The sequence below is a fragment of the Hipposideros armiger genome, unplaced genomic scaffold (assembly GCF_001890085.2).
Source record: "Hipposideros armiger isolate ML-2016 unplaced genomic scaffold, ASM189008v1 scaffold_358, whole genome shotgun sequence".
In the NCBI taxonomy this organism is placed as follows: domain Eukaryota; kingdom Metazoa; phylum Chordata; class Mammalia; order Chiroptera; family Hipposideridae; genus Hipposideros; species Hipposideros armiger.
The window spans coordinates 1,029,714-1,044,347 of record NW_017731708.1 but is presented as its reverse complement, the minus strand read 5'-3'; positions in this window follow the sequence as shown (position 1 = coordinate 1,044,347).

Sequence of the window (14,634 nt, the reverse complement as noted above, 5' to 3'; positions counted from 1 at the left end):
GCAGTGTCACTGGCCCTCATATGTGGGATCTGAACCGGGGCCCTCTGGCATCCCAAGCCAGTTCTTAACCATCGCGCCACTCGGCCGGCCCCTCAATCATTACTTTTATTTCAGGTGCTTAACAATGGAACATGTTTATTTTCTTCTCAGAGACAATCTGCTTGTGGTTTTTAAGAACCACCTGTTAACCTTAATAGAATTTTAGACACATTCATTTGAATGGGAAACAACAAACCTGGATATTCACATCCTCAAAATTCGAACCTAATTTCTAGTTATTTGCTTGCACAGAGGATTTCATAAAGTTCTAGTTATGATTATCGTGTCTTGAAAGGTAAGGAAGAGAGAATGCATATTAATGTGCTTTATGAATAGAAAATCTAGTGATGAATCAGAAATGAATGAGCTCGTGTTGGCCACTCCTGATTGCAAGGATGTATGAATTACTGATGTTCCTGAACCATTGCTTGTCAAATGTACGCATACTCATCCCCTGGAGATCATTTTAAGGCAGATTTTTACTGAGCAGGTGTGAGGTGGAGCCTGAAATTCTGCATTTCTCACAAGTTTTCAGGGGATGGTGATGCTAAAGCCCTGGGCCCCACTTTGAGTCATTCAACCCTCCCACTACATAAAGCAGTTGACTCAAAAGACAGTACATGTGCACTTCTAATAAGCAGAGTAAATAAAGTTGTGGGAGAAAACCTCTCTTTTCTGATAGGGCAGCTTCCAGGCCTCATTTCTGAATATAGGAGCCAGGGAAAAATTATTAGAAAATTTGAACCCCAAGTGAGAGTTGCTACAATGTGAATCTATCTGCCTATTCAGATAATGATAATTGGAGACTAACTTGCCTCTTTGACTATCCCTTTGAACAACCAGTGGGAGAATTTACCATCATGTGTATTACCAGCTACATCCATGCTGATCAAAGATGTACAGAGAGTGGGCGATTACACTTTCATATCAAAGGTGGGAGATTCAAAGACAGGCAAAAATTAGTGCCAGTACTTTTTCTTTTCTTTTTTTAATCTACTGCATGCCTAATAAATAGGCCCTTTTAAAGGAATGTAGTGTTGTGTGCTTAACTCTATTGACCCAGATAGGTGGGGCAGGGAAAGTAAGAACAGATGTCAAGCAGGCCCAAAGCTTAGGCCTCCTAGAGGATTACACACCAGGAAAGCTGATTAGGAAATCTACTTTCACTTTTTCCATTTACCAAAAGTGCTGAGGTTATTGACTGTCACTTTCCCTGGGACTGTCAGGCTTGTAGTGGATCTCCTAGACAGCTGGCAGTGAGGGGCGGGGGGAGGGGGGGCAAGACAGAAGACAGTACACACCAACTTCATGAGATTCGCACAGGGGGTCTTGGAGAACTTGATGCCCAAAGGGATCTTCAACCAGTTAAGTGGAACCATTTTCAGTGGGGGCTTCTGTGAGATATAAGGGTCAAGGAAACTTGTCCCCCCCACAGGGAGAAGGTTGTTGTGTCTCTTACTCCATGTAGTAGCAGCCGATGCTGTGTTCTCATTAGTAGTGCCTGTTGATTGGTTGTTTGTGTCTTTCAATCAACTGTGCAACCCTTTACTTCCTGGTAGTTAACCTAGGTGGCATCCAGAGCCTCATTCCGTTATTTAGCAGACATTTATGGATTCCTTTCCACAGACAGGGGCTGCATGGCCTCATCTAACTGACCGCTTCACATATATGCATACAGTGGTGGCAGTAGCAGGGAGGGGCTGAGAACACAGGCTTTGGGGTCAGGCAGATGTGGGTTGGAATCCCAATTCTATCACCTACTAGTTTTGTGATGGCAAGTTTTGCATTTATAAAAGAAGACAATGCTTCATAGGATTGTGAAGGAGCTGAGTGAAATAATGCACACAAAGGACTGAGCAACAGTGTCTGGCATATCGTAAGAGTCCAATAAATTGTTGATATTATTTTCTTATTTTTATAATTATTTATAAATATATTTTCTGAGCTCCTGTCCAATATTTTCAACTACCTATAGTTCTCTCTCCCTACATATCCTGTATGAGTACATCCAAAGTAGTATTTCTAAAACTGAAACCATTAGCATTTTCAGAAATTCATCATTCTTCTTTCTTATCTTAGCATCTCCATTATATTTATGGATAAATAAAATATCTGGAAGCCCCTTTGATTCCTATTTCTTCTTCACTTTCCTTTAAATATGTCATTTATTCTTTCCTTTTAAACTCATAAATGCCTCCTTTTCTCTCCATTCCAACTTGCACTGCTGTGGTTTACAATTTCATTCTCTTTCCTGCATAGCCTGTAAATACAGCTTCTGTAAATGTTTCTAAATATCACTGATTTTGTTTAATTATTATTTTTTTCATTCATTTGTATTGACCACATGTGGTTGGTCTTTGATAAATGTTTGATGTAGAAAAGGCTGAATGAATGAATAATTTAATCAGACATGGAGGGAAGGAACACTGGGCTCAGTTTGAGAAGGAGATGAAGGACACTCGTTGGTATTTTTTAGTAGGGAGGAAAGTAGCATCTCAAATAGTAACAGATTTTACAAATCAAAGCATGGCCTTCTCTTTTCTCTTATAATGAGAAGCACACTGAGAATTACACAATTACTATTAGAAGTTCAAGTAGCCAAAGGCCTATGGTATCACAGAGTATAACAGAAAGATGTTAGTGAACATTATGTACAGGCCCTTAGGCAAACATGAGAGGAAGTGATGTCCAGATCTCCAGGTCATTGGCATAAGGCTTTGGGCAACTGTGGAACTATTTGGTCACATGAGGGAGACTGATAGCTCTATGTAGAAAGGTATGAATGGACATTCTTCTATTAATGGTGAGAATTAAGGGAGATGTCATCTTGAAACAAGAGAAGTGTCTTTCTAACCAAGCCAGTTCTATTACATAAGGGGTATATTACTTGTCTAGGGCTGCCATAACAACATGCCACTAGGCTGGGTAGCTTAAACAACAGATATTTATTGTCCCACAGTTCTGGAGACTAAGCATCTGAAATCAAAGTGTTGGTAGGATAGATTCACTCTGCCGCTTCAAGGGAGAATCTATTCCATGCCTCTCTCCTAGCTTCTCATGTTTGCTGGCAATCTTTGGCATTCATTGGCTCCTGCTTCCTTACTCTGATCTCTACCTTCATCTTCACATGGCATTTTCCCTGGGTGTGTGTATGCGTCCAAATTTTCCCCTTATATCAGGACATCATCTTATTGGCTTAGGGACCCATCCCACTCTTGTATGGCCTCCTTCTAACTTAACTCATTACAATTACACTGACTTATTTCTAAATAAGTTCACATTTCTGAGGCACTGAGGATTAGGACTTCAACTTATAAAGTTTTGAAGGGACACATTTAAACCTAGAGGTTAGATGGTGTTCACCCCAGGAGACTGCTGTTCAGCCAGCATCTTGGGATGGTTTATGAAGGACCCACAAGAAAGAGAGTTGTGATACCTATGGCTGAGGAAGAGAAGGACTAGGAGATCTCTAGCAAATACTATCAACTAACCACCCAATCACTGTGACCTGGGGAAGGGACAGGCTACAGAAGGAGGGGAGGAAGATTCTTCAATACCAGGCCCACCTCTAAGAGCTCTTCTGGTAGCTTATGGAAGACTAACACCAAGAAGCTCTCAGAGATAAAATCACCACCTGAATTGGGAAGGCATTGTGCCAACTGGTTTATCAAAGTTCCAAGGTGTTTGAGAGGAGTTGATGAGTCACTGAAAATATGCCCTATTTAATTATTTGTATCCAAATACTAGTTATTCATAAAACATAGAATGTTTAGACAGAAAAAGAAGATAATTTGACAAAACACTCTCCCTGCCTTAATATATGGAAGAAAAAGCCAAAATTCAGAGGGGGCATATACACTATAATGTAGAAGAAAGAGCACAAGATCAAGAAACAGGAGAACTCTTAAGTCCACATTTTGATACTAAGGAACTTCAGGCAAACTATGTCAATTCACTGAGACACATTGTCTATATATTAAAATATGATACATTCTTCAAAGAATGGCTCAATTAATTAACAGAGATAATGGATGTGAAATTACCACTCAACTCTAAGAGACGGTTCAATAAATTCCTAAGTACAGTGGTTAAATCCTATTCCTATTTGAATCTACAGTAACTGGCACACAGTAGATGTTTAGCAAATGTTTGTTAAATAAATGAATGAATTCAATATGGCCCTTAAAATGGAAAAATCTCATAACACAATGTCCAGAACTCAACCCTGAATAGTAACTTCCTGAGGCCTTGAAAATAAGACTTCCCAGATATCCTTATTTATTGGGTTGTCAGAAAAGTTGTGATGCATGTTTGAAACAGACAGCACTAGTTCATTTTTAGAAGTAGTAGAGTCATTCACATCTATGCTATTGCTATGTCATTTGACAGCTGACAGTTCTAGCTTCATTCTAAAAAAAAAATTGAGCGATTTGGTTGAGTTTTGAAGATTTTACAACAAGTTTAAGATGGAAGACCAAACTGTGCATTTTGCCATATTTTACTGTTTTACTTCCATAAAGAGAAGAACGCACATTGAGCTTGTGAAAAGTTGCATAAAGTTTACAGTGACAATGCTCTACAAGAACATCAGTGCCAATGATGGTTCACGAAATTCTGTGCTGGTGATTTTGATCTCAATGACGCTCCTCAGTCAGGGAGGCCCACCAAGGTTGATGACGACAAAATAAAGGCATTGATCGAGTCAAACCCATGTTATATGACACGAGAGATTGGAAGAACATTGTCCATTCATTATTCAAGCATTCACGACCACCTGAAGAAGCTGGGATATGTAAGCAAGCTCAACATTTGGGCTCCGCATGAACTCAAAGAAGTTCATTTGATGGTGTGTATAAACATCTGCAATATGCTCAATAAACGTGAGGAAAATGATCCTTTTTTTGAAGCTACTGATAACTGGTGATGAGAAGTGGATTGTTTACAACAATGTGATGCACAAATGGTCTTGGTCCCAACGTGATGATTTGCCTCAAACGATATCGAAAGCAGACATTCATCAGAGGAAGGTTATGCTCTCGGTGTGGTGGGATTTTAAAGGTGTCGTGTTTTTCGAGCTCCTATCAAGGAACCAAACAATCCATTTGAATATGTACTGTCAGCAATCGGACAGTTTGAATGAATCCATCACCCAGAAATGTCTAGAGCTTGTTCATTGTAAAGAGGTTGTGATCCATCATGACAACACGAGACCACACACAAGTTTGGTCACCCGTCAAAAATTATTGGAGCTTGAATGGGATGTGTTGCCACACCCACCATACTCGCCTGACCTTGTGCCGTCAGACTTCCACTTGTTTCGCTCTCTTCAAAACTCCTTGCGTGGTATACCGTTCAATTAAGATGAGACTAAATCAGCACCTTGTTCAGTTTTTCGCAAATAAAGACAGGTCCTTCTGTGAACAAGGAATTATAAAGCTCACTGAAAGATGGCCAAATGTTATCAAACAAAACGGGCAATATATCATTGATTGATCTTTGTTCTTTATATAAATAAATGACCTTTGAGAAACATAGACAAAATACATCATGACTTTTCCCACAACCCAATACAACCAGGCAACCCCCAAATCATAGGAAGAATAGATTTCCTGGAGGCAACATCTAAGTTATTCAAAAGAAACTCTTGTGCTTTGGTTGCTGCTTGTATTCTTAGCAGCCTATTGGAAAGACCACATCTTCTGGCAAAACTCAGGAGGGTTCTCTGGACTCAGGGTCCCTGGGTTTCAACTCCACAGCTTAAATACTTCTCAGGGATAAGCAAGTAAACCCAGGAAATAAATCCTTAACAGCCAGCATAAACCTCCACCAGTTATTATTCTGCTGTCCTGCAGCTACAGGGCAGACCTTTGTGTACATGATTATAGCCAAGTGTTATTACTGTATATTGCAAGTTCTGACTTGGCCCTTTCTTCTCCGTCTGATGGCTCACTCTTTTTCTTAGTACCATCTACACTGCTTTTTGTAAATTGATCAATATGTTCACATAAAATCTCTGAATTTAGTACCTAGCCAGTGGTTGGGGGCTGGGAAAAAGGAAGTTAATTTCAATGCAAACAGAAGAAAGGGGCCTGGTTGTAAGACTTACTGAAATATTTAAATTGTATGTTGCAAGGGAACATTTTTCAGGGAAATTAGTCTTTAAAATATAGATGTTACTCACGACTCTGAATCTGTGGCTTCAGTCTTTAGGGCAATACGACCACAATGCTTTACCCTAAAAAGTAATGTTTAGAAGATCCTAGAGGGATGTACTTTACAGCATTTTTTAAAAAGTAAGTTATCAGGCCCTAAAAAGCATAATTGATCATCATTTTATATTTGAGCAAAGTGGTTTGCAATTGTTCCTGCTGGGAGATTTATTCATCTGCATCTTGCAGTCAGTTTTAGAATTTTGTCCCTTTGATCTTGCCATAATATCATAATTAATTGATTAATTCAAGGGTTCAGGAGTCAATAAACCCAGTATTTATTATTATTTATTATTTAACTGATCCCAGTGTGCTGGCTGGCATTCAGAGGCTAAAAAAACTACAATCCAGCTCTCACAGTTTTTTGAAGAATTGGTTATGTGGGAGAGAAAAACAAGAGAAAAAAAACTCCTTTTTTGTTACATCATATGAATAGTAATAGGAAAAAGATAACAAAGAAGAAAATGCATCCTGTGTTTATATTGGCCGTTATTTAAACATGTTCTGAAGACCTGGAATGTTGCTCACTTTTAACTTAATTTTTTTGGTGTATATATATATATATATATATATATATATATATATATATATATATATACAGATGCAGATATATATAAACGAATCCATATTTGTATCTGTAGCTGCATCTGAAACGAAAGCTCCCAGTTTATTTATTCCTCACTTTGTAAAAATGATTCTACTTGGGCATTATTCAAGAAACACATAAGTTTAGAAAAAATGAGCAATAAAATTGTCCTCAGTTCAGAAGAATTAAAAAATATGTAAGTCCAGGGATAAGTCCTGGTGATCCATGTGCTTTTCTTAGATTAGGACTAAATCTTTCTTACCGGCCTAAACACTCCTTCATAGAATGGATTTAGCAGTGTCAAAGAATGGGTCACCGATCCCAAGAAACTATAATCTTGAGATGCCCACATTTGCTATGAGAGGCCTGGACCAGTAAGAATATGACTACATTGGCAGAATGGGAGGTAACACAATGAATAAATATGTTACCAAACTTGTGCTGTAATTCTCAATTCATGTTTTTTAAAATAAATTATTAAACAACCCTAAAAACAGGTGATTTGCTTTGTACATAATGGCATGCATGGGTATTATAGCCTCCATCCAATGATTAAAACAATAGGAGGATGATTATTTGGTGGCTATTTTACATTTTATGAAGGATTAAATAAAGATATACAGAGCTTAGTGCATTTTTCCCAAGGCTGCTAAAATAAAGTTAGCATTAAGACCAAAATATAGAAATTCTAACTCAGGATTTCCAGACAACTGTCTCTTTCTAGACTATGTTTCTGCCCATAAACTGTCAAAGTATACAGAGATATTATTACACAGATAGGCTACTCTCACTTGAAGCTCCAAGAGAGATGGTTGCATAATCCAAAAATGGGATTCATCTCCCAAAGCCCAATAGAAACTCACAGGCATAAGGATTCTACAGAGCTAAGATTGATGTTATGTCCTAAATGTACCAGCTGTGTAAAATATAAAACCATCCGCCATGTTGACATCCAGAAGGAACCCAAGGAGGAGCACATGCAACACCACATGTCTTATATGACAGGTGAGACAACAATGGTCGACCAGATGTTCTTTTCCTTCTCATTTGCATGGTTAGGACATATGGTAACTGGGAAGTATTAAGTCATTTCTTAAGCACTTATATGAATGGCTCAAAATATAATTGTTTTAAATCATAGACCCCCACACCTGTCATGGATTAATGGTGTTGAACCTCTGAAAATAAACATGTTAAGTATAACCCAAACACCTTATGTCAGATGGTGTTTTTTACGCCTTGTCACACATTTGCAATCCCTGAAATAAATCACAGAGCTCCTTGGATAGCTTGAGATTGCATAGTTTTATCTGGAGAAAGGTTTGGTTTTCTTACACATGTTCAACTTGGGAGTATTTCAACACTTGCAATAGCAATATTTGGATGTCAGAAGATTTAGATTTCAGCACCAAGGGATAATTTGGTATATAAAACATCTGGTGTGTTGGTGAGAGAGTATCAGATTTAAATCAGTCATTTCCATGGTTCTTCTTGTTTAAATACACCTTTTGGTAGCAAGTTCAGTTTCTGGTTTATATACTTGTCTTTTCAGTGGTTCAAGTAAGACAAACATATATTTTTAAAGATTGCCTTAAGTGAAATAACAGCAAAGAAAAAGTAAATTTGCTTGCCATCTTGGGAACATGAGCAACCAGACAACTCAGCTTCATCTTATTGCAGCTGATTCTCATACTCAGGGATGTTGGAGACAAAATCTTGGTAGGGAGTTTTAGAGCATAAATAAAATCAAAGCCCTGAAATTGGTCATGCTGACAATTCCTAAGGCATATGTAAATTTGGGACTCCATTTTTTGGATTTAGAGGTAGCAAGAAAAAGCCATCTACTCTTCCCTGTTGCAACATAACTGTAAGGAAATTTTGCTCCACCTATGGTTTTTTTGCTTATATTTTGGCTGATAGCTTAACTTCTAGTAATGTCAACACTCCCTGTGTACCTTGATGCAATACTACAAAAAAGATACATTAAAGAAGAGTAACCACCTCAGATCAAAACACACATACAGGCTGAAAGTGAAGGGATGGAGTAAAATATTTCATGCAAATGGAACTGAGAATAAAGCTGGAGTAGCAATACTTAGATAAAATGGACTTTAAATTGAAGAACATAATAAAGGACAAAAAAGGGTACTTCATAATAATAAAGGGATTGATCCAACAAGAGGACAAAACCCTAGTAAACATCTATGCACCTAACATAGGAACACCTAAATATATAAAACAGGTATTGACAGACATAAAGACGGAGATCAACAATAACACTACCATAGTAGGGGACTTCAACACCCCACTGTCACCAATGGACAGATCCTCCCGACAGAAAATCAACATGGAAACAGTGACCTTAAATGACACTTTAAACCAGCTGGATTTAATCAATATTTTTAGAGCATTTCATGCCAAAGCAACAGAATATATTCTCAAGTGCACATGGAACATTTTCCAAGATAGACAACATGTTAGGCCACGAAATAAGTCTCAATAAATTTAAGAAGATTGAAATCATATCAAGCGTCTTCTCCAACCAGAATGCTATGAAACTAGAAATCAATTATAAGAAGAAATTCAGAAAGCACACAAATACATGGAGACTGAATAACATGCTACTAAATAACGAGTGGGTCAAAAATGAGATCAAGGAGGAAATCAAAAGATATCTTGAGACAAACAAAAATGAAAACACCACAACCCCAAATCTCTGGGATGCAGCAAGAGCAGTCCTAAGAGGGAAGTTCATAGCAGTGCAGGTCTACCTAAAGAAGCAAGAAAAATTTCAAATCAACAGGTTATCCTTACACCTCAGGGAACTGGAAAAAGAACCACAAAGTAAGCCCAAAGGGAGTACAAGGAAGTAGATAATAAAGACCAGAGCAGAAAAAAACAAAATAGAGACCAGAAAAACAATACAAAAGATCAACGAAACCCAGAGCTGGTTTTTTGAGAAGGTAAACAAAATTGACAAACCTCTAGCCAGACTCATCAAAAAAAAAAAAAAGAGAGCGAGAAAGGACTCAAATTAGTAAAATCAGGAATGAAAGAGGCAAAGTGACAACAGACCCCACAGAAATATTAAAAATCTTAAGAAATTACTATGAGCAATTATATGCCAACAAACTTGACAATCTGGAAGAAATGGATAATTTCCTAGAAGCATACAACCTTTCAAAGCTAGCTCAAGAAGAAACAGAAAACCTGAATAGACTGATTACCACCAAGGACATTGAATCAGTAATCAACAAGCTCCCAACAAACAAAAACCCTGGACCAGATGGCTTCACAGGTGAATTTTACCAAACATTCAAAAAAGAATTATCACCTATTCTTCTCAAACTATTCCAAAAAAATCCAGAAGAAGGGAAGGCTCCCAAACTCTTTCTATGAAGCCACAATCACCCTGATCCCAAAAACAGACAAAGACAGTACAAAAAAGGAAAACTATAGGCCGATATCTCTAATGAATATAGATGCAAAAATCCTCAACAAAAATCTTAGCAAACAAAATTCAGCAATACATTAAAAAGATCATACATCATGACCAAGTGGGTTTCATCCCTAGTATGCAAGGTTGGTTCAACATCTGCAAATCAATTAATGTGATACACCACATCAACAAAAATAAAAATAAAAATAATATGGTCATATAAATAGATGCAGAAAAAGCATTTGACAAAATACAGCAGCCATTTATGATAAAAACTCTTAGCAAAGTGGGAATAGAGGGATCATGTCTCAACATAATAAAGGCTCTATATGATAAACCCACAGCTAAAATCATACTCAATGGGGAAAAGCTAAAATAATTCCCATTAAGATCAGGAACAAGACAAGGCTGTCCACTTTCTCCACTTTTATTCAACATAGTTCTGGAAGTTCTAGCCACAGAAATAAGACAAGAAAAATAAATAAAAGGCATCCAAATCAGTAAGGAAAAAGTAAAATTGTAATATATGCAGATGACATGATACTATATATAGAGAACCCCAAAGATTCTATCAAAAAACTATTGGAACTGATAGACGAATTCAGTAAGGTAGCAGGATATAAAATCAATATTCAGAAATCAGTTGCATTTGTATATACCAATGATAAACCATCGGAAGGAGAAATTAAGGAAACAGTTCCATTTACAATTGCTTCAAGAACTATAAAATACTTAGGAATAAATTTAACCAAAGAAGTAAAAGACCTGTACTCAGAAAATTATAAAACACTGAAGAAAAAAATAAAAGAAGATACAAATAAATGGAAACACCTACCATGCTCATGGATAGGAAAAATTAATATAGTTAAAATGTCCATACTGCCTAAAGCAATATACAGATTCAATGCAATTTCTATGAAACTACTTAGAGCATTTTTCACAGAAATAGAAAATATAATCCTAAAATTTATATAGAACCAAAAAAGACCCTGAATGGCCATGGCAATACTGAGAAATAAGAACAAAGTCGGGGATATCATGCTACCAGACATTAAAACATATGAAAAGGCTACAGTAATCTAAACAGTATGGTACTGGCATAAAAATAGGCACATAGATCAATGGAACAGAATAGAGAGCCCAGAAATGAATCCATGCATATATGGGCAGTTCGTCTATGACAATGGAAGCAAAATTTTACATTAGGGTAAAGATAGTCTATTTAATAAATGGTGCTGGGAAAATTGGACCGACACATGCAAAAAAAAATGAAACTGGACCACCTCCTTATGCCATATACAAGAACAAATTCAAAATGGATTAAAGACTTAAAAATAAGACCTGAAACCATAAAACTCCTAGAATAAAATATAGGGAGTAAATTTGCAGACATTACCCTGAGCAATATTTTTACTGATACATCCCTGCGGGCAAGGGAAGTAAAAGAAAAAATGAATATATGGGACTACATCAAACTTAAAAGTTTTTTCACAACAAAGGAAACCATCAATAAAACAAAAAGGAAGCCTACTGAATGGGAGAAGATATTTGTCAACAAGATACGTGATAAGGGGTTAATATCCAAAATTTACAAAATGCTCATGCAACTCAGCACCAAAAAAACAACCCAATTAAAAAATGGGCAGAGAATATAAAGAGACATTTCTCTAAAGAGGACATACAGATGGCCAACAGGCATATGAAAAAAATGCTCAACCTCACTAATCATTAGAGAGATGCAATTAAAAACCACAATGAGATACCACTTCACTTCAGTCAGAATGGCTGTCACCAATAAATCAACAAACAACAAATGTTGGCGAGGTTATGGAGAAAAGGGAACCCTGGTGCACTGTTGGTGGGACTGCAGATTGTGCAGCCACTATGGAAATCAGTATGGAGGTATCTCAAAAAACTGGAAATGGAACTACCTTATGACCCAGCAATTCCACTCTTAGATATTTACCCAGGAAAACCCAAGACACTAATCCAAAAAAATATATGCACCCCTACGTTCATTGCAGCACTATTCACAATAGCCAAGACTTGGAAACAACCGAAATGCCCATCGATAGATGACTGGATTAAGAAACTATGGTACATTTACACAATGGAGTATTACTCAGCTATAAAGAAGAAGGAAATCGTTCCATTTGCAATGATATGGATGGACCTAGAGAACATTATGCTAAGTGAAATAAGTCAGTCAGAGAAAGACAAATACCATGTGATCTCACTTATATGTGGAACCTAAAAAACTGAATAAATGAGAAATGTAAACAGAAATAGTCCCAGAGACACAAAGGAAAAACTGAGGATTGCTAGTTGGGAGGGGGCAGGGGTGAAAGAGAAGGGGAAGGGACAAGACAATACAAATTGGTAACTACAATATGGCCTCAGGGATAGACAAGACAGTCTGGGGAATATAATCAATAATGTTGTAAATAATTTTTAGGGGGCCAGAGGGACTCATGTCTTGTTAGGGAGACCACTTCATAGATGGTGTAAAGGCCTGACCACCACACTGTATTTCTAAAGCTGATGTTGAATAATATTGTATGTCAACTATAATTGTATATACATATAGTCACGGGATGTGGAGTAGAGTGTGGAAATGGAGTTAATGGAATTATAATAGATAAGTATGATACCCGGGGTGGGAGGGCAGTGGATGGGGGAGGGGGGTTGTTACTTTGTGAGGGGTGTAAAGGATAACTATTGCATTGTTCTGTACACCTGAAACTAATAATAATAATAATAATAGAAGACCACCCTGCTGTAAAACATATTATAATTGATTTTTATGAAGCATCCTTTAGTGTAAGTCATCACACAACAATATTTTGAAGCTAGTATATGAACCACACCAAAGAAGGAGAATAAGATTTGAAGTTTTATTTTTATGTAAGAGTGTGGTGTCAAATGAGTGGAATTTCTGAGTTGGAAACATCCCTCTGAAGTAGTAAGGATGAGTTTTTAGAAGGGTGGACAAGCAAAATCCATGGAAAACATCCAAAAGCTTCTGTATCAGAAACCATAAAAGGAGAAGGACTTGACTGTACCAAACATATCATGATTACACACTGTTAGACCAATATCGGTTGGTTTCAGTGTTACACATTGAATACGTAATCTCCACTATCTTTAAGTTGGTGCTTGTGAATACTGACAACACAGGTAAAATTCTTGGGCCAAATCAGTCCTGAAAATGGACAGTTAAATAGACCCAGGAAACAGGCCCTTCTACTCCTTGTCTTTATTGGCATTATTTTTTCATGTTTAGTTACAGCTATTTCTACAGACCAGAGAAAACACCAGTACCACAACCTTGTCATGCAAGGATGGCTCCTGGCAAAATCATGAATCTGATGTGACTTTGACCAAACATACCATTATCATCTCAACACTCTACTCCCCATTTTCAGTGTCTCCTCACAAACGATGTTTAGTGCTTTCCTACGTTTACCTCTTCCACCACAATGCCAACACACTATTCCCCTGGTGAAATAGCACTGCCAACCCAACCACACTCTTTCATGCTGGTGATTTCTAGTAGTTGTTCTTTATCTAGTCAAATAAGTTACCCTCTACTCCTAACTTGCTGAGCATTTCTTTTATTTTGATGGGTGTTGGATTTAGTCGAATGTTTTTTCCATATCAATTGATACGATCATATGATTTTACTTCTGTAGCTTGTTGATGAGGTGGATTACTTTGATTTTCAAATGATGGTTCAGCTCTTATTTGCTTTTTAAAACATGAATAGTAAAAAAAAATTCTATTCAATGAGTGCAATGAGTAATAAAGCCATCTCAACATTTTCTGACATAGACAAAGATTAGAAACATTTATTAATATTGTTATTGTGCTAAAGTGGAGAGGGCATAAAACCATTTGGATTTACAAAATGATAAAATAATACTAGACACTATTATAAAGAACATTTTAATTCTTACCTAAAGTATAGAAGCTCTAGGATTCTTTAAATTCTCTCTTTTCATGGAGAAAAAAACCCTACCTTCCTTGGCTAGAATATCAAGAGAGTAAAATAACATTTTTATTTTTAAAAACCACAGAAAACAGGTTTGGGATTTGTTTTGTTTTGTTTTTAGCAGGAAATGATTTACTTGATGGAGCTACATCATCGGCTTGTAACTGGAGAATATTACTGCTAAGACTTTTAGATCCTATTTCATTTCCCATATAGAAGCATAAACAGGATCATATTCTGGTGTTTGCTCCATAAGACAGATAAAATGGAGCCTATATCTGGGTATAGTCACAGGATTTAAGACCCCCCCCCCCCGCTGAACTAACTTATAATGAAATATTAATAGTGGAGTCCAGAGGTGTTAACCTTC